This window comes from Sus scrofa, chromosome 14, assembly GCF_054392235.1.
Source record: "Sus scrofa isolate SSC_HxYL_T2T_F1_AM1 chromosome 14, Sscrofa_HxYL_maternal_Yorkshire_Landrace_v2.0, whole genome shotgun sequence".
NCBI classification, from domain to species: Eukaryota; Metazoa; Chordata; class Mammalia; order Artiodactyla; family Suidae; genus Sus; species Sus scrofa.
The window spans coordinates 6,230,425-6,256,821 of record NC_139396.1 but is presented as its reverse complement, the minus strand read 5'-3'; the positions used below and the strand labels follow the sequence as shown (position 1 = coordinate 6,256,821).

Sequence of the window (26,397 nt, the reverse complement as noted above, 5' to 3'; positions counted from 1 at the left end):
GCCCCAGGGACAGCCTCATCATCCCTGTCTCTCCAGCCTGCTGGGCTAGGGGGCTTCTGGGGCATCGGTTCCATGCTCTGCATCCCGGAACACTCTGGGGATGGAGAGCTGCTTTTGTGCCGTTCAGCCCTCTGGACACTCACCAGTCATGAGAATGGAGGCTGGAGGCAGCCCTTACCTCTAGAGAGTTTCTCTCTGCCTCTCTGAAGTGGCCACATGACAGGCTGGGGTGATCCTCCACTCCTCCAGGGTGTCCCGTGGGGGTGGCCTGTCCAGAGAGGAAAAGGCTTGGCTGTAGGGACAGGACTTTCTGCTTCGGTGCCTTGTGGGTGGGGGACCATCCTATCGTCTTGGTGGGATTATTGCCATGTGCTAAATGGTGGAGGCAGCGGCCTCTTAGTCCCAGTGAGGACAAAACAAAGGAGGGAGTGAGTGACTGTAATCTCATGACCTGTGATTGGCTTGGGGGAGGTTCCATCATGTGAAGCTCAGTGGTCCCAACCTCACCAGCCCACTGGCTTCCACCCCCAGGGAGCTTTTGATACAAGAAGACCTGGGACTTTTCGTGATCAGGGATAAGTTTTCGATTGGGGTGAGGAGGGTTAAGGATCTTGGGTTGTCCCTGGGAACGTCTGTGTGCCACAGGGGCAGCCAACACTTACAAAATAAAAAACAAGCAAACAAAAAAAAGAAAAAGCAAAATGCCCCAAACGCCAAAAATCTAGGATTAATGCCAAGTGCAGGCACACTTAAAGTGAGCCATTCACTCATGCTTTTCAATCCATTAAAACATGAAAGAGCAGGAGTTCGTGTGGCTCGGCTCTAAGGACACTGATTAGGATCCATGGGGACGCGGGGATGAGACATGGCATGGCTTACTGGGCTAAGGTTCTGGCATTGCCGTCAGCTGTGGTGTAGGTATGAGACATGCCTCAGATCCTGTATTGCTGTGGCTGTGCCATAGGCCAGCAGGTGCAGCTTGGACTCGACCCCTGGCCTGGAACAGCCCACAGGCCCCAATGCAGCTGACTCAAAATGGAAAAGAAAAGAATGCAATAGAATTTGCAGAAAGGAAAGATGTACAGACCATCACCAAATAGTATTTTAGGGAGTTCCCATTTTGGCTCAGAAGATGAAGAATCTGACTGCTATCCATGAGTACGTGGGTTTGAGCCCTGGCCTTGTGCAGTGGGTTAAGCAATCCAGCATTGCCTTGAGCTGTGGTGTGGGCTACGGATGTGGCTTGGATCTGGCATTGCTGTGGCTGTAGCGTAGAACAGCAATGCCAGCTCTGATTCGACCCCGAGTCGGGGAACTTCCCTATGCTGCAGGTGGGGCCCTCCAATGCCAATCAGAGACTCCATCTATCCACGCATCCCTCCAACCAAAAAGGAAACAGTGGATTAATGGATGGCACATTCACTGCATCACAGAAATGGCCGCCATGCCCAGGGTGGGTGAAGGAGCTTCCGAATCTCAGGGGCTGGATTGGTGCAGCTTGTGTGAGACAGAGACAGTGGCTGGACACTCTTTGTCTATGACAGACACCAAGGGGAAGCTGACCCTCTGATACCAGGGAAAGGCTCATCTCCAAACCCCTCAAGGGGGAGTCAAAGCATTGGCTGAAGAAACCCATTTGACTTAGGAGGTGGGGCCCCTGGCCTGGGTTCTGCCTTTGCAATGCCATGTGTCTCCAAGACCAATGCACCGAGTACCCTGTGTCCCAGTCACAGACAGCATACCTTCAGTGTCCAGCCATTCCAACGGCCAGGCCATCGTGCCTTATTGGAAGGGCCTGTTTGGGTGGTGGGGATGCAGCAGTGTGTTCCAGAGGGGATTCGGGCCCTCTGGCTCACAGATGACCTCTTGCCAGACAGGCCAAGTGACGCATCTGTTACCAGGGTGATTTCCCAGGCACTGCCTTCCTTCCTCAGATGGCAGGGATGCAAAGGGCTTGAAAGGGGGCACAGAGCACAGAGCCATCACCTACGGTCTCCTGACTGCCTCTGCCTGGGGGGGAGGAGCTTCCTGTTGTCACAGAAGCTAGTGCTAGCATACCACTCATTGGAGGAGTTCTGGGTCCCCAACATTTTGCTACTCAGCAGCATGCAGGAGAGAGCAAGGATGGTCCTTGGAAGGAGCTAAGAGTCTTGGGTGAGGGGAAACTTGCTTATTTCCAAGAGGTGCTTCTCAGTCAGTCAGGGTAAGGATGCCCTTCCTTTCACGAAGTGCTTTGGAAGAGGTTTGACAAAGAAAGACTGGCAACCGCATGGGTTGGGAGGAAGCAACAGGCAGGGATGGAAATGTTGCTTGCTGAAGTCGAGAAAGGGCAGTTCTGACTTGCTCAAGACCACCTCCCTGCAGCTGGGAGGTGGGCCTTCTTCCTTGGGCCATCACAGTCCCTGCCAGGGACTGTGGCTGACAGAGCTGGGGAGTGCCTCCTGGTGCCTCTGTCATCGGCCTTCAGAGCCTGGTGGCAGCGCCCACAGCTCAGAATTGCCCTGGGCAGTAGGAGAGAGGCTGGAGCTTTGCCCACTGGGAGTGCTGATCCCCCTGCCAGGGACTGCACCCGGCTCCTGCATGTCAGCCTTCTGGTGGTAGCCAATGCCCACATGGGACCACGGCCATAGAAAGCATCAGAGCGCTGCATCTGGGCCCCCTCCTGGACCCTGGCTCTCTCTCCACTTGTAAGCTGATCCAGACAACAATGGGCAGGGGTGGCTGTGAACTGGCCCTGTCAGACACATCTTCAGAAGCCTGGCATTTCCATGTTCAGGAAATCCCCTTATGGTTACAGTGTAAGGGAAATAGGCAGAGAACTCCTCTGTCACAGTCATATTGGAGCCGTTCCTGCCTGGGATGTTTGGAGAACCTCTACGATAAGGAAACAAAGAGCCACTGCATTTCACTCCACTGGGTCCAAAGCATATGCTGTCCATTGCAGAACAACGAGAATGAGAAGAAAGGAAGCCTCCAGATATGTGGACATGGAGATGCACCCTTCGAACGACTCCATGCTCAAAGAGGCCTCTCCAGGAGAACTTGGAAAATATATAGAACGGTAGGCAAAGGAACGTGCAGTACCTAACAGGTGGTAGGATCCAGACAAACTGGTGTTAAGAGCGAAGCAAATGGCACGAAATGCTTATAGAATACAAAAGATGCCAGGTTGCCCATCAACAACCCCCGTTTTCACACAAGGCATTGAGAAAATACAAATCACAAAATACAGCAAACGCAGGAACAAAGAAGCTCACGACAATACCCTATGTTCAGAGGGACTCTAGCCAAGGAACACTAGCTTGGCTTACTATGCACAACCATCAACTTTATAGGCTGCATGAAGACATTACTGAGGAAAACCTACATGGTCACAATGGCGCTTGCAGAACATGTGCCACGCCCATTCATGTAAGAAACGCTCAGAAGTCTAGGAAGAGAAGGACACTCCTTGAACCCCGTAAAGAACATCTCGACAAAAAGCTACACCAAGCCTCCTGGGTGATGGTGAAAGAATGAACGTCTTCCTCCTCCATCCAAAACAGGTCAGAAAGTTCTTTCTCATTTCTCCTTTTCTACTTAGTACTGTAGCTACGATCCAGGGCAGCATGGCAGGAAAAACAAAGAAAGTCCTACAGATGAGACAGGCACAAACATAATTCTCCATGCTCATGGATAGCATGGCTACCTCCACGGGAAGGCCCACCGAATCTCCAAGGCACACGGAAGAGATGGAGGTCACTTTATCAAAGTCTCAGTATACAAGGTCCACACAAACACCTTCATCATGTGTGTAAATCCCACAAAAGAACATGGCACCAAAACGAAAAACACCATGCAATACACAAGACTTGCCAAAACCTTGAAGCATTTGGTTCCATCGGTCATTCTATGGCTGCACCCACGGCATATGCAAGGTCCCAGGCAAGGGGGTCAACCTGGAGCTACAGCTACCAGCCTACAGCAAAGCCCCACCAACACCAGGTCCAAGCCACACTGCCGCTGGTGGCACCACTGGACCCTCATCCCACTGAGCCAGGTCAGGGATTGAACCCACATCCTCCTGGACACTCTTTCAGGTTCATCACAAACTGAGCCACAATGGGAAATCCGGGGATACATATTTGGGATAGAGCATCTGTATGATAAAATGAAACAAGGCCTACAATAATGCAGACACCTATTATACGCATGGATGGGAAGACTCAACACAGAATACGGCCAAATTCCAACAGAAGTGTTTTTTTTGATTTTTTCTTTTTGGCCCACATGGATGAAATTATTCTAAAATGGATAAAGAAAAGATAAAGGAGCCAGAACATCAAACATAATTTCGAGAAAGCACATTAAAGTGGGAGGTGATTCGGCTTATGAGAACGCTCTATGGAAGGCAGCTTGGCATTGCTGGCGGGATAGAGCGAGACAGAGTTCAGTGTACAGATAGAGAATGCAGAAATAGATCCATAGCAATACACCAACCTGGGATGTTCTTATACGGAAGCTCAAGGGCAGTAGAATGGAATAGTGATAGGGTTTTTATCCGATACGAAAATGAACTCATCATGGAACATTCAGTGCAAATGTAAAATGTGTATAAATACAAACGATGCAACGTTTACCACACCTAAGAAAAAACAATTGGAGCAAACCTCTGGGTCCTCAGGCTTGGCAAAGGGGTCTTCCACATGACAAGAAAAACATTATCCCAAAAGGGAAGGAAAGAACAGAAAGTTGGACTTCATCAAAAGGAAAGAAAGGCCCTTCAAAACATACATGCACCCCAATGTCCACTGAAGCACCATTTCCAATAGCCAAGACAAGGGAGCAAGCTAAATGTCCATCGGCCGAGGCATGGATAAAGAGGATGAGGTTCATATGTACGGGGGGACATCACACAATCATACAAGAGAATGGAATCATGAACGCAGCAGCAGCAAGGATGGACCTGGAAATTATCATCCTAAGTGAAGGTAGACAGGGAAAGACAAACATCGTATGATACCACTTCTAAGTGGAACCGAAAGAGAGGACACAAATGAACGTGTGCACGGAACAGAAACAGACTCCCAGCCTTGGATAACACGATGGGTACCAAAGGAGCCAAGTCCGGGGCAGGAGGGACTGGGGGTTTGGGACTGGCTTCTGCACACGGAGTACATGGAATGACTGGCCAACAGGAACCTGTGGTAGAGCCCAGGGAACTCTAGCCCACAGTTAGTGATAGTCGATATGGGCATAGAATCTGAGGGAGAAGGGGTGTGTGTGTATGTATGACCGACTCACTTTGCGACACAGCAGGAAATAGCACAACATGCTACCTCACTGTCCTTTCAATCAAACTGAAGATAAGTACATCAATACCGCTGGAATAGGCAACAACAACATCAGCAACAATGAAAAGATAAGCGTTCTTCCCCATGACAGCCAAAACCCTACCCCAGACAGAAAACGGACCTCATCACATGGAAACATTTTCCTAGCTGAAAAGAAGCTACAGGTTTGGAGAAACTACCTGCCAACCACACATCTGACCCAAGTCTGGTGTCTCGAGGGAATAAGGCACTGCCAAGACACGACCATAACAGCGGGACCTATTCCACCAGAAAATGGGCAAACATTAGGAAGAGACAGGTCACCCACCATAGCACTGTGAGTCCTGAAGGCTGGGTCCACTGTGAGGCTTCCCGGGATCCTGCTGGCTACATGAGAACACTGGGTCATGCAGAGGGCAGGAAGGATTGCAACAACACTGCTTCCAGGAACTCCCTCGGGTTGGCCTGAGCCAGCTAAGCCGAAAAGGAGACATCAGGCTCCAAGTGCTGGAGGTGTGGACCCCTTGGGCCAGGCTGGCTGGGGCCCTTGGACCGAAGGCAGGTGTTCATGTGGGGGTGGGGGCCAGAAAGGTGGGCAGTGAGTTGTTCCCCTTCAGGCTATGGAGAGCGGGGCCGTGGGCGTGCTGAAAGAGGGTTCTGGGAATCCAATGTAGGAGCAGAGTGCTGTGAGGCCTGGACCTCATCTCACAGCCTGGCGCTGGAGCTCCTCTCTCAGCTTCCCTCTCAGTCGCCTAGACTCCGTTCCTTCAACAGCCTTATATGCCACGGGCTGGAACCCCCTGCCCCATGGCCTTGGGTCATGGGCTCTGATCCGGCTCGAGTGCCCTGCACTCTGGAAACGTCCCTCCCTCACTTTGGGGAGTCGATCCTCCTTCATCCCAACCCCAGGACTGATGTTCCTTTACTTTCCAAGAGACCCTTCATCCCTGGCACTGGAGACACCTGCCAAAAGGGGCTACAGCTCTATTACCCGAAGTTCATATGTGGAAGGCTTCTCCCCCAGGACCTCCGAACATGACCTTAGGTGGAGCAGTCTTTTCTTTGTCTTTCCATTGCCTATGCTTGTTTGTTTGGATGGGGCTGCTTTGGCGGCATATGGAAGTTCTCGGGCTTGGCATCCGAACGATCCATCGATCGATCGGAGCTTTGGCAGCTGGCCTACACCACAGCCACCGCAATGCCACATCCAAGCCGGGTCTGAGACCTACACCTCAGCTCATGGCCACATTGGATCCTTCCCTTCCTGAGCGAGGCCAGGGATCGAACCTGAACACTCCTGGTTCCTTCTCGGGTTCAGTTCCAGGGCAACACCCCCGCAAGCCCTGCAGCACAGTTTGTACAGAAAGAGCTGAAATCAGGTCACTAAGGTGGCCCCTAATACAATAGGATGGGTGCCCCTATAGAAAGGGCAAATTTAGACCCTGAGTCCCACAGAGGGAGCTGATGTGAGGGCGCAGGCCAGAGATGGGCATCTGGAATCCAAGGAGAGAGGCCTCAGGACCAACCCAGCTGGTTTATACCGGGATCTCAGAAGGCTGGGCTCCGAAACGGTGAGTTGATACATTCTTGTTATTCAAGCCCCATTGCCCATGGGATTGGTGATGGCAGCTGGAGCTGACCGATTCCCTGTGAAGGCCTGGGCACTCCCAGGGCAGGAAGGAGTCTCAAGGGAAGACACCCTCTCTGCCCCCAGCTGGGCTCCACCAGCATCCCCACTCCTACCTTCCTCCTGGGACACTCTCCCTCTCATGTCCTCTCCCCTTGTCCAGGGAGTCAGATGGAGGACCCCAACAGAAGAAGGAAGGACGGACGACAGGAGGGGCCGTAGGGCCCCAAGGCAGCAGCAGGAGGAGACTTTCCTTTGGTTATTGCAGATTGCAGGCTTGGTTTGTGGGGTGGCCACTGTGGCACAGGAAGGCCAAGATGGGGCCCTGGAAAGCTGATGGAGCTGGTGGGGGAGGGGTGGCTGTTTGCCAAATGGAGACTGGAGTCTGAGGCAGAGACAGGAGCACAGGAGCTTGGGGGGTCTGCACCAGGCCTGCTGCAGGACCTCGAGCATGGACAGCAGCAGGGGCCAGTCTCTGGGGGCACAAAGCCTGTGCCAGGCCCAGGAGAGCCAGCAGCCTGCAGAGACTGCGATGGGACCTGGGTGTGAGGAGGAGGGACCGTGGGCTCAGGGAGAGGCATGTGCTTCTGGATCTCATCGGTCCCATGGGAGAAGCAGGTGATATTGGTGAAGATGCTGGGGTAGGGGGCGTGTCAGCCGTCTAAGCCCCAGCGGGCCATCCCCACGAGACACCCTGAAAAAGGGAGGTCACAGATGAGGGCACCCCCCTGGGACCTCCCTCCGGAGGACAGGCGACTTAGGCTGCAAGCAACAGAGCTAGGTCAGAGGAGTCTCTGCCATGCACGGTCACTCAGTTGTACTTCTGGGAAGTTCCAAACCCTGGCATCCCATGGCTGATGAGCCTGTGTAAGCCATGCAGGCAGGCATGGGCGTCCTGATGGAGGAAGCTCCTGACTGACACTCAGGACAATCACAGGTTTCAATCTATCAGCAGATGGGCCTCTGTGCCTGGAGAACCCCTGGAGGTCCAGAAGAAGGCACTGTCCAAGGCCGAGAAGGGACATAGGTACCAACAGGGCCCAAGAGAGCTGGTGTGGGAGTGGAGCCTGGCCAGCTCAAGCCCCTGCAGACCTCAGCTCTGGCAAGGCCCTGGGCTGCACCAGCACACCCCTAACCTGGACCCTCTTCCTTTCTCATTCCTTTAGACGTCTGGTGTTCTCTCAAGGTCTTGGTTGAGCCTTTTCAGAAGATACCCATACCCAGGCCTGTTGGAGGCAGCCGGTTTGCTCAGGGGGTCAGTGGGGCTTAGAAACAGAGTGGCTGGGACTTCCTAGAGTTAGTGCGCTCAGGGCTGGGCCATCTGGTGGGAAATCTCCTCATGTCATCAGCCAAAGGGAGGGTCTGGTCCTTGTGGCTGGGGGAGAGGGGCAGGGGCCATTGCCAGTTTCCAGGGCACCACAACAGGGAGTCCTGCAATCGAGGTTTTAAAGCAACAAGTGCAGGAGAGTGATAGCAAGATACGGGAAGGACAGAGAGCCCCAAACAAGTTGAACCCAAACAGGCACGCAGCAAGACCTCTTCTGATAAATATGGCCAAATGTAAACAGAAAGGGAGGAGGCCAAAGGCAGCAAGAGAAAAGCAAGGCATTCATGATGAGGGAACCCCAATAAGGTTATCAGCAGTTTTCTCTGCAGAAACACTCCAGGCCAGAAGGGGGTGGCGAGACCCATTGAAAGCACTGAAAGAAAGAACAAATAATCTGCCTCCTCCAGATACCCTATCCAGCAAGACTATCATTTCAAATCGAAGGGGAAATCAAGAATTTCTCCAACAAACCAACACTGAAAGAGTACTGCAATACAAAACCCATTCTGAAAGAAATACTCTAAGGCTTCTCCAATTCAAAAAAAGAAAAAAGAAAAAACCATTGGAAAGCAGTGACTTAGAGAAGCCAGCATACAGATCTAACCATGAAGATGTCAAAAACATAAAATGAAATAAACTACATCAAATCATACAATGAGGGCGAGGAATGGAAGAAAATGTAGATCCTTTGTCTTGTTTCAATGACGCGTTTGGTCTTATGTAACGGTCAGGCTAAAGTGAGCAGACAAAAGAAGGGGTTAACATAACAACAAAACAGGGCAACCCCAACCCAAAAGCTAACACTACATTCAAAAATCGGAAAAGGAAAGGACTCCAGCAGAGAATCAACGGAACCCATTCACTCAAAGGAAAAGAAAGAAGAAAAGTGAAACATAGACTCAACGGGAAAACAAGGCTTCAAATGGCAATCAAGAGACATCTATCAATGACCACCTGAATTGTTCTGGGACCGAATGCTGCCATCAAAAGACACAGAGTGCCAGATTGGGTACCAAAGCAAAAACCTTCAATCTGCTGCCTAGACAAGCTCACCCGAGGGCAAAGGACACGTATAGATTGAAAGGGAGGGGATGTGAAAAGATATTTCATGCCAATGGACAAGACAGGAGATCAGGAGTAGCGCTGCTCATATCCAACAAAATCGCCTTTAAAACGAAGGCCATCAAGAAAGGCAAAGAAGGACACTAGTTCACGGTTAAGGGATCCATTCCAGAAGAGGATACCACACACTTATATCTGGAATCTCATATACGGCACAAATGAACCTTTCCACAGAAAAGCAACTCATGGACTTGCAGAATAGGCTTGTGGTGGCCAAGGGGGAGGGGACGGGGAGGGAGTGGGGTGGATGGGGAGCTTGGGGTTAATGCCTGCCCACTATGGCCTTGGGAATGAATTAGCAATGAGATCCTGCTGTGTAGCGCTGGGTACATTGTCTAGTCATGTTTGACGGAGCATGATAATGTGAGAACATAGAATGCCTACAGGTATGTGTAACTGGGTCACCACGTTGTACAGTAGAAAACAAGATTGTATCGGGGAAATAACAATTAAGAGCCAAAGAGGACGCGGTATATACACACAATGGAATACTCCTGCGCCATAAAACAGAGCACCCTAATGCCATCTGCAGCAACATGGGTGGAACGAGACCCTCTCATCCTGAGTGAAGGAAGTCCGAAAGAGAAGGACGACTACCATACGACATCACTCATATGAGGAGTCTCATATACAGCCCAAAGGAACCTTTCCACCTAAAGGAACTCATGCACTTGGAGAATAGACTTGTGGTTGCCTAGAGCGAGGGGAGGGAGTGGGATGGATGGGGAGCTTGGGGTTATTGGATGCAAACAACTGCTTTTGGAAGGGATTAGCAAGGAGATCCTGCTGTGTAGCACTGAGGACGAGGTCGAATCACTTATGATGGAGCATGATAATGGCACAAAGACGAATTATACATGTATGGGGAACTGGGTCACAATGCTGAGCAGTGGAAAAAATTGTCTCGGGGAAATAACAATCAAAAAACACCCAACAAACACCCCACTAGAGGCAGTCATCAAACCACAAGAGCAGAGAACAAGGGAGGACGGGAAAAGACCAACAAAACCCAATCTGACACAGCTAATAACATGGCCATAAGAACATACAGATCAAGAAGCACCTTCAATGCAAATGCACAAAATGCCCCAAGCGAAAGACATCGACTGGCTGCATGCATACAAAAAGAAGACGCATCTCCTTCTCTCTGGGTCTACATCGAGAGCTCCGTCTCGTTCTCCATCTCGATCTCCATCTCGATCTCGATCCAGATAGGTAGAGGGATAGACAGATAGGTAGACCTGCTGTCTTCAAGAGACCCCCTTCAGTTTGAGGGACATATACAAATTGAAAGTGAGAGGATGCAAGAAAATATTCCTCGTGCGTGGGAATTAAAAGAGAGACGGAGTAGAAACACCCCCATCACACAAAAGAGACCTTCAAATAAAGCATATTAATAAGACACAACGAAGGTCATTACGTAACGGTCAAGGATCAATCCAAGGAGAGGAGATGGGAATTGGAAACCTATATGCACCCAATACAGGATCCCCGCAATGTAGAAGGCAACTGCTACAACCGTAAAAGGAGAAATGGACACTAACACAGTCAGAGCAGGGGGCCTTCACACCCGACTCCCATCAACGCACGGGTCCTCCAGACATAAAATCAACAAGGGAACCAGGCCTTCAATAATGCATTGGACCACAGGGCACTTCCTCCATAGGTAGAGCGCTTTCCATCCCAATGAAGCAGGATACACACTCCTCTCAAGGGCACACCCGACATTCCCTAGGACCGATCACATGCTGCATCACCAAGCAAGCCACTGTACATGGAAGGAAATGGAAATCCTATCCCACAGCTTGTATGAACCCAACGCTATGAGGCTCGAAATCAACCACCAAGAAAACAATGGCAACAAACACCAACGCCCGGAAACTCGACAACATGCTACTCAACAACCAAGGGAGTGCTGGAGAAACCAAAGAGGAAATCTGAAGATCCCAAGAAGCAAGTGACACCAAAGACATAACAATCCAAAGCCTATGGGATGCAGCAAAGGCAGATCGAAGAGGGACCTTTCCAGCAATACAAGCCTACCTCAGCCAACAAGGAAAACCACCAACAAACAACCTGGCCTTACGCCCAAAGCAACCAGAGAAAGACAAACACAAGGAAAGACATCCTAATGATCAGAGCAGAAAGGAAAGAGCAGCGAAGAAAACCATCGGAAAGATCAATGCAGCTACAACTGCTTCTTTGAATACATCCACCATATGGATAAACCCTTAGCCAGACTCATCAGGGAAAAAAGAGTGGACTCAAATCAATAACCATCAAAATGCACACCAGCTTCCAATGGACATCCCAGAATACAGAGGATCAGAAGAGACTACTAAAAGCAACTCTATGCCAAGAAAACAGACTTCCTAGACGAAATGGACACCTTCCTAGCAAAGTACAATCTGCCAAGACTAAACTCCGATGACCTAGAAAAAATGACTGGGCTGATGCCAAGAACTGAAAATGACGTTGTGAGGAAAAAACTTCCAGCAGGCATTCCCGTCGTGGCTACACTGGAATGAACCTGACCCGTATAGGAGAAAAGGCAGGTGCAATCCCTGGATCCAGGATTTCCTTCAGATATGGAGCAGGTCCCATATGCAGCTCAGATCTGGCCTTGCTGTGGCCGTGGCTGGCAGCTGCAGCTGCAGCGCCAATTCTGCCATAGCCAGGGCATTTCCAAATGCCATGGGTCTGCCCTGAAAAGACAAGAAAAGGCCAACCCCCCACTCCACCCACTTCCCCACAAACAAAACTAGACCACCTGAGGTCTTCACATGCACATACCCAACAGGGGCCTGAACACAAACACCGACCAGTGGTACACAATGACTACCTCGTATACAGGCTCACTACCACCAGTTCCTACACAGTCGTCTCACGCACAGCCCATGGGCAAGGCCACAGCCCTACAGTACTTCTAGGCCAGGATTCCAGAACACACACACATCGCCTATGAGATTTCTTTGTTTCCAAACACACACACCTACCTCTGACATCCCTCCAAATACATACTACAGAAGCCCCAGGACCTCAAATACACACACAGCCGCAATCCGACTACACGTACTAATACACATGTACACGTCTCAAACACCTATGGACACACACAGACAAATATTCCCAACCCTTGAACATACAGATGCCCCAAACACTACACATGGTGCCACCTCTCCAGAAGACAACCGCCCTGCCAGGACACTGCACCTGTGTGGGTGTCAACTGCATATGTATTTCAGCCCTCACCCTCAATGTGGACACACCATCTCTTCGTACCTAGGACCTGTAGAAACACCTCGGCATTCTGCCAAGAAGCAACGTGGCACACTCCCAACACCTCCATACCATAGGAACACAACCTGGTCATTCGTGCACCTGGTGATAGACACACAAACGAGTAGACACACGTAGGACACATGGACCTATCGCCAGCAAACCACATAGGAAATGACTTCCACATATCCAATGATCCTAGGACCCAGCTCATCCATCTGCAAACTCGTAACACATAACCCCAGCACATATTTCTCACACCAAGAAATGCACGTCTCCCACGCCCCTGTAGAAACACAGAACCTCATCTCTCCAGCAGACACACACTTCCCCACGTCCCCACATATATAAGCCTAACATGTCCCTCCTGAAAACTACAAGGGCATAGCCCCAGCGAATATGCCTCCAAATGCCCATGCCCCTGGAATACACACTCAAACGCATTCTACACACAACTCTCCAAAACACCCAAGCAGACCCGCAATTACTCAGTACACGACACAAGTGCAAACCTAGCACCCTACGTCCTTTCCTCCAAACACGCATATAACACACTCTCGGCATATCCATAAACCCACACTCCCCAAGGCTCCATCCAAGGGCATGCACTCTTCCAGCATGCAGAATCCAGAAGCATACCAATACGGCACCCCGACCTATATAGCATTCACCTGTCCCAGAAGATAGGCCGACTCGCCCTCTACACATCAAAAGACACATGCACGGCTCTGGAACATGTGCTACACACAAAAAAGCAAAGAGCCATATGACAGGCCATGAACACACAAATAATCATCCTAAAGGGAAGGGCAGAGGAGGATCCTTAAAGAGCAGAAACCGCCCACGGGGGATGGGTTAAAGACAAGCTTTTAAGGGGTCTTCGAAATGGTCTAAAGCTGATGATCACTCAAGAAAAGGAACCCAGCCATGACTTACCCGACTTGAAGGAAGACCAGATGCATCCAAGTGCCAGACACGCTCAAGACACAACCCCCAAGAGTTCAAGCACAAGACAACAGATGTGGAGATCGAGTCCTGCTGCATGAGGTCAAGGAGAGAAGAGTCCTGGACAAGGAGCATTTCTGCACCTCACCCAGACAGAAACACAGGGGAGAGGGGACACGCCTAGGTAAAAGAGGACAGTAGATGGAAACCTGAGATGAATTACCCCAGTTGATATATGACCAAATACCTGGGAATACACACCGATTTGAACAAGCACTGTGACAGCCCAGGGCACACCATCCATATAGGGCACAAGGAGGAGCTGGAGATGGAAGCCTTGATATCCACCCTCCAATGAGGAAGAAGGCAGTCTTCTCCCCTCCCCACTGGGCCTTGGATTCTAGAAATGTAGCTCTCTTGGTTCTTGGGGCTGCTCTGCTCCCTGGCCAGCTTACGCGTATCTCCCCCCAGGGTCTTATGCTCCTAAACTCACTCTTTACCTGGGGCTTCGCTTCATGCCAAATTCTTCCTGCCACGAAGCAGAAGAACCAGAGCTTCATCAAATCCTGACACCTGGTGAGGGGTCTGACAGTGCAAAGACAGTGGGTTTGAGCAGATCGAGGCGTTCCTTTGTGGCACGGAAGGCTAAGGATTCTGAGTGTTCACTGCAGTGGTCCCGATTGCTGCTGTGGCACTCCGTCCGTGGACGGGGAAACTCCACATGGGGCAGATGCCACCAAAAAGAAGAAGTCTGTGCGCTCGAATCCTCTATGAACCTGGGATCCTGGATTCAGGTGCCAAGCTGAGGGCAAGGTAGATTCCCAGTCCCACTCTCAATTTTGGCTGGGGTCAAGTCCCAACCACGAAGTTTCACTACAGGGCCCAAAGGTACAAATACACAGATCGGCCCCTGGACTTCCCTAACATTGCCCTGAGGCCTAGGCAGATAATCCTACCAAGTCCACCAGGAGACACACAATCCCCAACTTCATGGCGGAAAACATCCATGAAAAATAGGCCCCTGAACACCAACTTACAAACACCTAAACGCCAGCTCCTGGACTATGCCTCTGTTACATCTCAGCACCCTCCAAAGACAAACGCTCACCCAAACACAGGCATGATCTCCCCTTACACACATATCCATAGACAAAACCCAACCAACCCTCACCTTTGATGGATTACCAGATTCCCGACCACCAGGTGGCCTTGTACCAATCCAACCTAGGCTTGCAAATCCATCACGATTTACATCCGACTACAACTAGGTGGTCAGCACTACATTCAGCAAGGCTGCCCCCAACAGAGACCCAAGCATGCCGTTTGAACAGAAGTGCTGACCGACATTGGGATGTGAAAAAGGAAGACACCAGTGAAACTAGCAGCATGGATGGTACATCTTCACTCCTTTTCCAGTGCCCTGAGCTACTTCTTGTGAACCCCATGAGGGTTTTCAAATTGGAAATTCTTCCTTCGAGCTTTCCTACGCTTTGGAACGGCAGGCACACTGGAATGCCACCCATTTTAATCACTCACACACTTTAGTCCCCTGCCTCCATAGGCCCCACAGTCCCTCAAGTCTCCCAGCAGCCTGATCCACAGTGCTGCTAAAAGCTGTGGTGGAAACACTGCTCCGGACCTGAGCTCCATGCGGGCATGAACCCACATGGAGGAGGGCACAAGGAGTCTGCAGCGTGCACAAGAGCACAGAGCGGTCACACCCAATGGCTGAAGAGTCCCCATATTCCTTAGCAGGGCTGTCATGGAATGAATGCTAAAGGCCACCAGGACGGGCCCCACCCTCAAGCAGGCCACCCCTTGGGAAACCACCCTCTTTGCTCCCACGTGCACTACTGACTACCCAAGCGGACCCTCCTCAACAGACACTAGGAGCGGTTGGAGGATGGGAGTCTCTGTGCACAACAGCTCAGTCAGCAGGGGACAGGTGGGAAGAGGAGGGAGGGAAGGAAGCATCAGAAGAGCTGGCCCAGGAGCTCCCTCCAAGACAGGAATGTCATGGAGGATTTGCATTCGCTGGAAAGCTCTCTGGTGTTGTCTTCCTGTCTTCTCCCTGGGAGCTTCTGTGGCCATCTCTTCTTAAACCCTATCTCTTGGGAGATGAGCCCCCACGGTCACACTGCATTGGTGAAACCCATGCATTTAGATAGGATCCCCATACAAGAGTTTGCAGAGATCCAGCCTAAGCACAGAATCCTCAAAGTGGGCCAAGGACATTCATGCCCTTTGGGCCACAGTACCTTAGGCTGTGTGGACTCTTTGGGTTGGGATTTGCTCGTCTAGAAAGAGAAGGGTCTTTCCCCTAGCAAATTGGATGGATCCATTAAAGAACCATTCTAGCACGCAATTGGAGATCTGGGAACCTCTCTTCAGAGATGGTGCTCCTGTCGCCATGCCTAGAGAATTTCCAAATGCCTCGATTCTCCACGCATGTTTGTTCTTCATGTCTTTCTTTAATACATGGAGCTTGTTCAATAAAGGTTGGTGCACAGGTGTGTCTCCTTTGTACGGTTCTGGTTGTCCTGGTTATGCTGGTGAGCTAAACTTGACCCTCTTGGCCAGTCACAAGACAGCAGTGCATTGGTGAAACCCATGCATTTAGATAGGTTCCCCATACAAGAGTTTGCACAGATCCAGCCTAAGCATATTCATGCCTAAGCACATTCATGCCCTTAGGCTGTGTGTGAGCTGAACTTGACCCTCTTGGCCAGTCACAAGACAGCAGGTACTTTGGGAACACTATTCCTCACACTCGCTACGTCTGGCACGACATCATGGAAGTTCAGGTGGCCATCCACCCACAAAGAAGTAGCAGCAGATTCAACATACCCACCTGACTTGGGAATGCTCGCCAAAGAAACTTGAACCCTCAGATCCCTTTTCTGGTCCATGGCAACATCAGAGCATTTCTTCCTCCACACGATACCTCTCAAGACCCTTACATCTATCTGATGACACCCAGAGCTCCCAAGGGCACAGACGTGAAACGTCCACAAGACACAAACCTGGGATCTCTCGGTGCCTTTCAATTTCCATGTGGGAGTGGAAGGTTCACTGTCTCCTGATGCTAGTGATCCATCTCCAGAGATGTTTCTCCTCAGCCGCCAGTGCCTGCCCCGAAGCTCTCTGCAGGAACAATCAGAGGTCATGGTCCAAAGGACGTTGAGACACCCACTTCCATGACTGGTTTCCCTAATTACAGTGCCGCTGATTTGACAACCTCTGCCTCTCCGATGTCGGCATGTAGGGTTCTGAGGTAGTATAAAATAATGAACAACAGAAGGAGTTCGTGCCATGGTGAATCAGAACCGAATCTGACTAGGAACCATGAAGTTGCGGGTTCCATCCCTGGCCTCGCCCGGTGGGTTAAGGATCGGGTGTTGATGTGAGCTGCGGTGTAGGTTGCCATCACGGCTGGGATCTGGCATTGCTGTGGCACTGGCATAGGCCAGGGGCCACAGCTCTGATTGGACCCCTAGCCTGGCAATCTCCCGATGCCATGGATGCGGCCCTCAGAAGTCCAAAGTCAGTCAAAAATGATGGAAGATTTGGGAGCACCTCGTTTCCACAATGCAACTTTTGTATCAGTGTCCCTGAGAAGACTCATGCCAATAGGACATCTGGGGAGGGGGTGGGGTGGATTGGGAGCTTGGGGTGAAGGGATGCAAAGGATTGGCTTCGGTGTGGATTAGCAATGAGATCCTGCTGTGTAGCACTGGGAACTTGTGATGGAGCATGCTCATGGGAGCGACTAGAATGTGTACATGTGTGTGTACCTGGGTCACCATGCTGTACAGTAGCAAAACCATTGTCTTGGGGGAAGAACAATTCAAAACCAACCAAACAAGAAACCCCCACAAATACTACATCTGAGCTATGCGTGAGAATCTTGTAACAAATTGCAGGAGTGGCTGAAGAAGGGGAGGAAGCAACAAGGAAGCCTGGCCTTCCTGAATGCCTGGGTACAATGGGTGCCTCAGCAATCTTCTCATATGAAGGTCTTGTTTGAAAACCCTTGAAATGTTTCTTCAGTGTAAAAGCTCCAATAGAGAGCCCTATTCCCATGGTGCTCAGTTTTGCAGTGCCCCATCCAGAGTTTCTTCCTACAAAGCTCACCATGGCATTGCAGGAGATACTCTCGCCTCAGCTTCTCACCCTCTTTGGAGTCCATGTTCCTTTGCAAGGGGCAAGAAGCTTCGGAAGCACCCACACAAGTCCTTTTTCTCAATCTGCAACAATCCTTTCAACCTCTCCTTCCTTGCCCAACACCCTAACAGCAGGAGGAATTGTAGTTCTGCTACTGCACACAGGGACTCTTGCCTCCCAAGAGATTTGCTTGCAGTCCTAGGAGGTTTCACCCCTCACCTCCCTTGATGATGTTCCCGAGACCTCGCCTCTCACCACACCAGACGGACATACGCATTCCTATCACTTGCATCGTGATAAGCTGACCTTAACTCCCAATCTGAACGTTTCCTCAGGTGTGTTTCCGTTTGGCTGTGTCAGGGATGCTACGTTGATTCCCATGCAGACAGCACCATAGGCAAGGACGAGCCTCGATTCTCAAGAGCAAGGGTATGGGATGCAGACAGGAAATGCACCAGCTTTCAAGCAGGGCTTGCTGGGGAGGACGTTGATGCGAGTGGGTTTGGACACGTGGAGATTGGACATTGGTGGATAAAAAGCTGGCACTGTGTCAAAGGGCACACCCAACATCACGGGCAGTCGATGTTTTCACACCTACAAAAGCCAGCAATTCCCATCATGGCTCAGCAGACATAAACCCCCCTAGGATCTGTGAGGATGCACACTCCATGCCAGCCTCCTTCAGTAGAATAAGGATCCGGGGTTGCCCTGAGCTGTGCTGTAGGTCCCAGATGCAGCTTGGATCCCACATTGCTCTGGCTATGGCAGAGGTCTGCTCGTGCAGGTCCAATGTGACTCCTAGCCTAGGAACATCCATAGGCAGCACGTGTGTCCCCCAAAGGAGAAAGCAATTAAACCAAGAGACCACCCCACACACACACATCTGGTTCTTTCACATAAGGAAAGAGAAGATTGTGTCTTCTCCTCCCTTACTTCTGTCCTTAACCACATAAAGCTCAAAGACGCAATAGTATCTCTTGGCTCTCCAATTGCCATTTCATCCAAAGAGCCTGCAGATTTGGGGTCCCTTTGTCATTTTCTTTTGGGTTGGACCAAAAGGCACCTTTGGGTCTCCACTTCAAGTTCTCCTCCCCTCAAGAACTGCCCACTCCCTGTAGCCTAATATGGTACCCTTATGGGCGAGTCTTGCCAGATGCATGCTGATTCCAAGGGAAAGGTAAATTTCAGATACACAGGGAAAGTACTTGCAGTAAAGATATGTCCAAAATGGTGCACGGGACACAGGTCAGGCTAAATGCAGGCACTGTGTATGGGAAATGAAAAACTCAAATGGAGCTGCACATTTACTATTGTTTTTGGCTGGCTTTGAGCACTCTGCCCTTTCAGTACATTGAATTTCAAGAGAATGAAGGAACTCCCATGTTAAAAATGAATCCAGTAACAGAGGAGCCACGATATCAGTAGGAAGGCAACAAAAGGAAAGATACTCAGGTCTACGGGGACGCAATTTAATTTTCTCGTTTCCTTTTTCACTCTTTCTCAAGAGGAACTCTTTGATCTTACAAGAGGTTAGGTTTTCCACTGCAGTTGATTTACAATGTTTTGTCTACTTCTGCTGCGTAGCCAAATGACCCTGTCCTACAGACAGATGTATGTATATATGATATATGATACATATATATCTATATGGGATACATATGTAATCACTTTCTCACATTATCCCCCAACCTTTTCCATCACAAGTCCAAGATGGAGTTCCCTGTGCACATGGTACATTTCAACCAGAGACAAAGGAATACTACCTGCAAAGGCAAACGGATGGCATTCAAAGTTGCTTGCCCAAAAGATCTCTGAAAAGATGTGAGTGAAACAGGTATCTCTGATCCCTGGTGGGAACGAGGACTGAGTGGACAGGGGAAAGAGGGGAGAGGAGGACTCAGCACTCCATATGCTATTCGGCACACGTGGACTGTGATCCCTGAGAAGGGAGGATTTGTTGAAAATGTTACATTCAAACATTTAACAGGGAAAAGCTCCAAGACTTACCAGCAATGTCATCATATGGGAGACACGACAGACTGATCTCTGGTCTTGGACACGTGGGCTGTGCAGTGGCTTTTTGGATAGGCTGGGCCTTTCCAGCACAAGGGAACATGAGGAAGGTGGGTCCTGCTGGATGCTGGTTGGCACACAAGGACGGTTTCCTTAGGAAAGACGGACACACACCAATCACAAATGGTGTCCCCTAAGCCTGGTCCCAGAGATTGACCTGGGTCTCTGCTGGGCCATGCCCTCCAGCTCCAGGGCTGGTCAGGCAGGAGGAGGCCCAGATCTTGGATATCTGCCACTGCAGTTCCCTGCTGTGACAGCACCTCACAGGCTCCTGACAGACCTAAGGACACCCTCTCCTTACCCCCTTGGTCCTGCTGCACTTGGTGGGCTCCAGAGTCCAGGTGGTTTTCTCACTGGGGCCTGTCCCTCAACACCCCCCAGGTTCATGCAATTTGAGGCAGAGGATGAGATCAGGATGGGGAACGTGTCCTGCACAACGCGGGCACAGGGCATGCCTCCTCCAGCTCCAACAAAGCTGGCTCCTCAGGAACCCACATCCCGCAAAAGGGGCACTCAGTCTGTGAATCACCTTCCCCCTGGAGGTCAAGGTACAGGTAAGAGAGGCCTAGGCCTGGTCCCTGTTCCCAGATGGGTCCTTTCAACTCAAGGGGGCATTGGTCTTTCAACACGGATAGCCCCCGAGGGTGTCTCAGTCCCCCTTTTCCCCTCTGCGGTGTGGACCTGGTCCATTTAGAACCTCATCACCCTCCTCCCTGTCTAAGGGGCCCCTGTGAAATCTGCCTAACAAGTGTGCTGGTGGGGAGACCCTTGATCATTAGACGTTCCACACGTTCTCACACCTGACTTTTACCTGTCCCTGACTTGAATCTGGCCTCCCACCAAACCTGAGGCTCTGGCTGCTCCTCCCCCTTCCCACATGCATATCCATTGCCCCACAACAATGCCCTCCCCTGTGCCTGCTCAGGGGTCAGCTTCTGGGCGCTGGGTCCCCTCACTTTCCCTTCCTCCTGCTCTGCCTCAGCCTGTGCTCCAAGGAAACACGGCCCCAGGGTCCAGCACACCCACCCAAGGCCACACAGAGCCTGGCAGCTGCTGGAGAACCAGGCCCCCAAGGAGATTCCCCCTGAGGCTCGCAGGCAGCATGGGGACCTCCCGCAGGCACTGGTGGGTCCTGGCCCCTCAGCCACAGGGGAGTCAGATATGGAATGTCAAGACGATGGATATGAGCTGCCACAGGATGAGGTCGGCTGATTCCCAGACCCAGATCTCCTCAGCTACGTGGACAAGCTGTGTTCCCAGGAGGACTTTGACACCAAGGTGGGCTGGGCCTGGAGTCTGAGACTCCAGGATTCCAGGGAGAGATGCTCTTAGCACCCTAGTTTTGGCTTTGGCCCAGGATAATGGGATTTAGGCTCTGGTCCTTGACCCCGACATCTGTGTGTCTTCCTGTGTGTCTGAGTGTACTTTGGTGCATAGGATGTGTATATGTGGATGTGAAAGTTGTACATGTGTGTATCACTCTCTCTCTTTGGAGGACTTTGTGTGTCTGTGTCGGTGCCTATTTGTGTGTCTGTTTCGGTGCCTATGTGTTTGTGCTTTGGAGCCCATGTGTCTGCATGTGCACCTGCTTGTGAGTGTGTGTGTGTGTTTATGTGAGAGTAGACAATACCTATGGGAGTTTGAAAGCTCCCCCTTTGTGAGGGGGACTCTGGATTTGCCTCTGCTAGTCATGTTTCCCCCAGGCCCTCCTGCCTCCCAGGGCACACCTGCCAAGGCTGCTCACAGCCTCTCCCTTCCATTCCAGGTGGAGGCGGTCATTCACCCCCGATTCCTGGCAGAGTTGCTTTCCCCAGAACCAGAGTTGGATCTCTCGGGCCTGGCTGAGGAGCTGGAGCAGGAGGAAGGACTCTCCCCTGAAAAGGTGGCCAGGGGAGGGACTGACACTAGGGAGACTGGAGGCAGGGGGAAACCCAGGTGACCCTGGAAATCCAGGAGGAAAGGACCCAGGTCAGCCAGGGCCGGGGAGAGCCCTAGAGCAGGAGGCCCTGAAGGCTCTGTCCCTCCCTCCCCTGACAGAGAGGCCCTGCACCCGGGAGGCTGCCCAGGTGGGTGCAGGGCATGAGGAATGGACTGGGAGGAGGGGAGCCGGGGACAGGGCAAGGAACCTGCTGGGGAGAAGGTGCAGGAGGAAGGCAGGAGGGCCACAGTCTCTGTCTGTGGATGTGAGTCCCATCTCACCTCCCCCTGCCCATAAGCCCCGGCTATCCCTGGAGGGTGCAGAGCAATCACTGTCCACCTCCCTCCCACCAGCTAGTGCAGACACAAGGCCTGGCCTTGGAGGAGGACGACGGGGTGCCAGCCACCCCCAATCACAGGGCACCCCACCTGGACTCAAGACCTTGAGTCTGTGGCCCAACAAGATGCCCAGAGGAACGAGCAAGGCCCACAGCCCGGGGTCAGAGATGAAACCTGTACACCCCAGATGGATTTCCATGGCCATCTAAGGCACCCCCAAACAGACAGGAGCATGTTCAGGCACAAAGGCTCTGTGCCCTCTCCAGGACTTCACGAGCCCCCTCAGGCTGGAACAGCACAGCCATTTCCTTGCCAGCGTACAATGCGCTCAGGCCCTCCATCAGGACCCAGGGCCAGCAATGTTCTCAGGGAGGCCTCTCCTTTTAGTGGAGCACCAGGGCTGGGTCACGGGTTCAGTGAGGTTGAGGAGGAGCTCCCCAGCCTGGCCTTCCTCTTGGACCTTCACCACAGCCTGCTGCCCTGGGGGCTGCCACAGAGCCCTGTCCCTGCCTCGGGTCTTGTCTGCACTGCAGGGCAGAGGGCCCAGCAAGCTTTCCAGGCCCCCGTGCCCCAGAGAATGGGCCTCATCTCAGGCCCCCTGGAAGCTGCCAAGTCTAGAAAGTGGGCTCGGTGTGGAGGCCTGGCTGCTGCTGAGGACCTGGCCAGGCCTAGGGCTGACCTGCGAGGCTCTGGGAGGCACACCCTGGCTCTGGGGCTGGTTGACCCTTCCCAGCCCAAAAGGAGCAGGTGTGACCCATGTGTCACACGGAGGAGGAGGAAGTGGCACTGCAGCCAGTAGGGAACGGTGGGCCAGCCTTCCAGAGCCAGTCCAATTGGGCAGCCCCCATGGAAGCCTTGGGCTCCTCCAGGTCCTAGCAACCATCCTGGCTGCCATAGGGGTGGGGAGGAAGGACAGAATGACCAGAGCCAGGAGGGGGTGTGGGTGGGTGGGGTTAGGTGGTGGGGACTTGGGTCTGGGTGTGTGTGGGTGGGCACAGTAGCTCCTTTGCGATGGGGGATGTAAAACATGGATAAAATCATTCTGTTGTGAAATGCACTTGGTCCACTGTCATCTTGCATGGGCCTGTGTCCTCAGAGATGGGTCCTCCGAAGACAGAGAGGGGATCTGAGAGGAACGAAGCATGTGTGAGATCCCAGGCAGTCTGGATCCACAGGTGAAGGACTAAGTCTTTCCTCCACAGAGACAAGGATGCCCAGGCTGCTCCTGGGAGTACACAGCTCTCACTAGCCCCAGGGACAGCCTCATCATCCCTGTCTCTCCAGCCTGCTGGGCTAGGGGGCTTCTGGGGCATCGGTTCCATGCTCTGCATCCCGGAACACTCTGGGGATGGAGAGCTGCTTTTGTGCCGTTCAGCCCTCTGGACACTCACCAGTCGTGAGAATGGAGGCTGGAGGCAGCCCTTACCTCTACAGAGTTTCTCTTTGCCTCTCTGAAGTGGCTGGATGTCAGGCTGGGGTGATCCTCCACTCCTCCAGGGTGTCCTGTGTGGTTTGCCTGGTCAGAGAGGAAAAGGCTTGGCTGTAAGAATAGGACTTTCTGCTTCGGTGCCTTGTGGGTGGGGGAGCATCCTATCGTCTTAGTTGTGTTGTTGCAATGTTCAAAATGGTGGAGGCAGCTGCCTCTTCAGCCCAGTGAGGACAAAACAATGGGGGGAATGGGTGACTCAGATTTCATGGCCCGTTAATGTATTTGGGGTGACTTAGATCATGTTGAGCTCAGTGTTCCCAACCTCACCAGCCCACTGGCTTCCACCCCCAGGTAGCTTTTGATAAAGAAGTCCTAAGACCTTATATAACCAGTGATAATTTTCTGATTTTAGTGAAGAGGGTTAAGGATCTAGGGTTTTTCCTGGGAACTTTCATATGCCACAGTGTCAGTGAGGGAAAAAAAATGGTTTTAATTTAATACGTAAAGTCTTTCATCAATTCTTTGTGAAACCTGAATATATTTTATCTAATGTTTCTTGTGGAAATCAAGTTTTAGCTTTAGTAAACAAATGTACGTATTTGCAATGCAGTAACTTTACTTCTATTCTTTTCTGCAAATATTGGGGGTCAGCGAAAATGTCTTGTAAAGGATCACAATGTAAATATTTTCAGGCTTTAAAGACTATACTTCATCTGTTTTAAATTGTCAACTCTGCTGTTGTAGGATGAAAGCAGCCACAGGCAACACTTATTTTTAAGTGTGACCATGTTAAAACAAATCTGTATTTACCTAAACAGGCTGTTGGCCAGACTGGACACAAAGGCTGGTACACACTCCCCCCTACATGCACAATCCTTGGTCTTTTAAAACTTAAGTTCTGGCATCTTACATTATCAATGTAGAATTTACATTATCTTTATATCCTATGTTGGAATTTATTTATGATTGAAAAGTAAACTTTAAATACCTTACATAATTTATGCATGATTATAGAATGTCTACACACACTAACAGTGACAATGCCAGATCCTCTCACCTCCTGAGCCATGAAGGAACTTCTACATGTTTTGTTTAATGTACTCATGAATCTTCTGCCTTATCCTGAGCAACAAAACACACTTCAACCAATTCAAGAGAAATGAAATCATGAAGAATACATTCTTCAACCAAAATGGAATCAAACTACACTTTTAAATAACACACAACAGGAGAACCTCTAAAAACGTTGAAAGTTAACCACATAGTCATAAACGATGGGTCAAGCAGGAAGTCATTTCAAAGATAATAACAAAAACATACATAGCACTAAGTGAAAACAGTGAAACATATCAAACTTGTAGAACCCTGCTGAAGCCAAGATGAGGGGAATATTTATAGCACTAAATGCTCACATTATGCGATTAAGAAATGTTTCAAATCTGTAGTTTAAATTTGTACTTCAAGAAAATTGAAAGAGCAAAATAAACTCAAAAGAGATGGATAGAAATAATAGAGATAAAAGCAGAAATCACTGTAATTCACACAGAAAAACAACAAATATGGAAAAAATTTCATTCTTCAAATGGTAAAATACAATTCATTAACCTGTTGTAATTATGACAAAACTAATAGACATGATACAAATCATCAATATCAGGCGGGAAATGGGCTCTCATGATAGATCCTGTAGTCATTAAAATGCCAGTGAGAGATTACTATGAACAGTTTTACTGTTCTCATGAATTGTGTCCTAGAGAAAATGGAACAACCCCTCAAAAATCAGATACCAACATACCTGATAAAATAGATAATCTGAAAAGTTACATAATCATTAAGGAAACTAAATAAATGTCCTCGTCCAGATGATTCCCCTGAAGTATTCTACAAAACATTGGAAGTAGAACTGTCCATCATCTCTTCCAGAAATTAGAAGAGGAAACTTTTCCTAATCTTTTATGAGGCCAGTACTAATTTGATACCAAAAGCAGATAAAGAAAGTACAAAACTGTAAAGGTATAGATGAGTATCTCTCATGAAGATACACACAAGCTCTCTCAAAAAGTTTAGCATTTTAAATCCATCATGTATATATAGAATGATACCTTATGACCAAGTAGAAGTAATTCTTCATATGCAATGTTGATTCAATATTAGGAGCTCAGCAATGAAAAAGAGTCCCCTGCTGCTAAAAATAACAACTTAGGTAAATTACCATGCAAGTTACACTGAATGAAAAAGCCCACCCCGAGAGGTTACATCCTGTATGATTCCAATTATATAATACTCTCGAGCTGATAAAATTAGGAAGAAAATAGTCAGGGTTACCTTTGCTTAAAGATGAAGTTAAGGGGACAGAAGAAAAGTGGGTGTGACTAAAAGGGCAACATGAGGGATCCTTATGGGAATGAAACTCTTGTTTTGTGCCTTTACTTTGGCGGTGAATACATGGATACATCCATATGATAAAATTGCATGAGGTAAATACATGCACAGACACACACAGACACATACACACACAAAATTCATATATGAGAAACTTGGGAACCTGAATATAATCGATGGACTGTATCAACGTGAATAATTTTGTTAAACTCTTGTACTATGATTTTGCAAGATGTTGCCACTGGTGAAAACCATGAAGGGTACACAGGAGCGCTATAATTTCTTACAATTGTATGTGGATGTATAACTATCTCAAAATTCAGTTTAAATTTCTCAAAGAGGAAAGGTACATTTTAAGTACGAAAACTAGATAGAGACTCCTGCTTTGATCTTGCATATCTTCCAACCCTTTAGGGTTAGAAAAGAAAGTTTATGACATATTTCAGGAAATTTTCTTTGTGTAAATTTTACAGTATTTGAG

The 26,397-nt window shown here is 50.1% G+C and overlaps 1 long non-coding RNA gene across 1 annotated transcript in view; it reads right to left on the bottom strand.

The window, feature by feature from the left end:
- LOC146396266 (uncharacterized) overlaps positions 1-26,397 on the bottom strand; it is a 128,610-nt gene that overhangs the window by 39,165 nt on the left and 63,048 nt on the right. The window contains exons 9-12 of the long non-coding RNA XR_014826601.1: positions 23,532-23,621; positions 19,784-19,941; positions 16,636-16,756; positions 179-268 (exon numbers count right to left, since the gene is read on the bottom strand). This is a non-coding gene — a long non-coding RNA (uncharacterized LOC146396266). The remainder of the gene's footprint in view (positions 1-178; positions 269-16,635; positions 16,757-19,783; positions 19,942-23,531; positions 23,622-26,397) is intronic.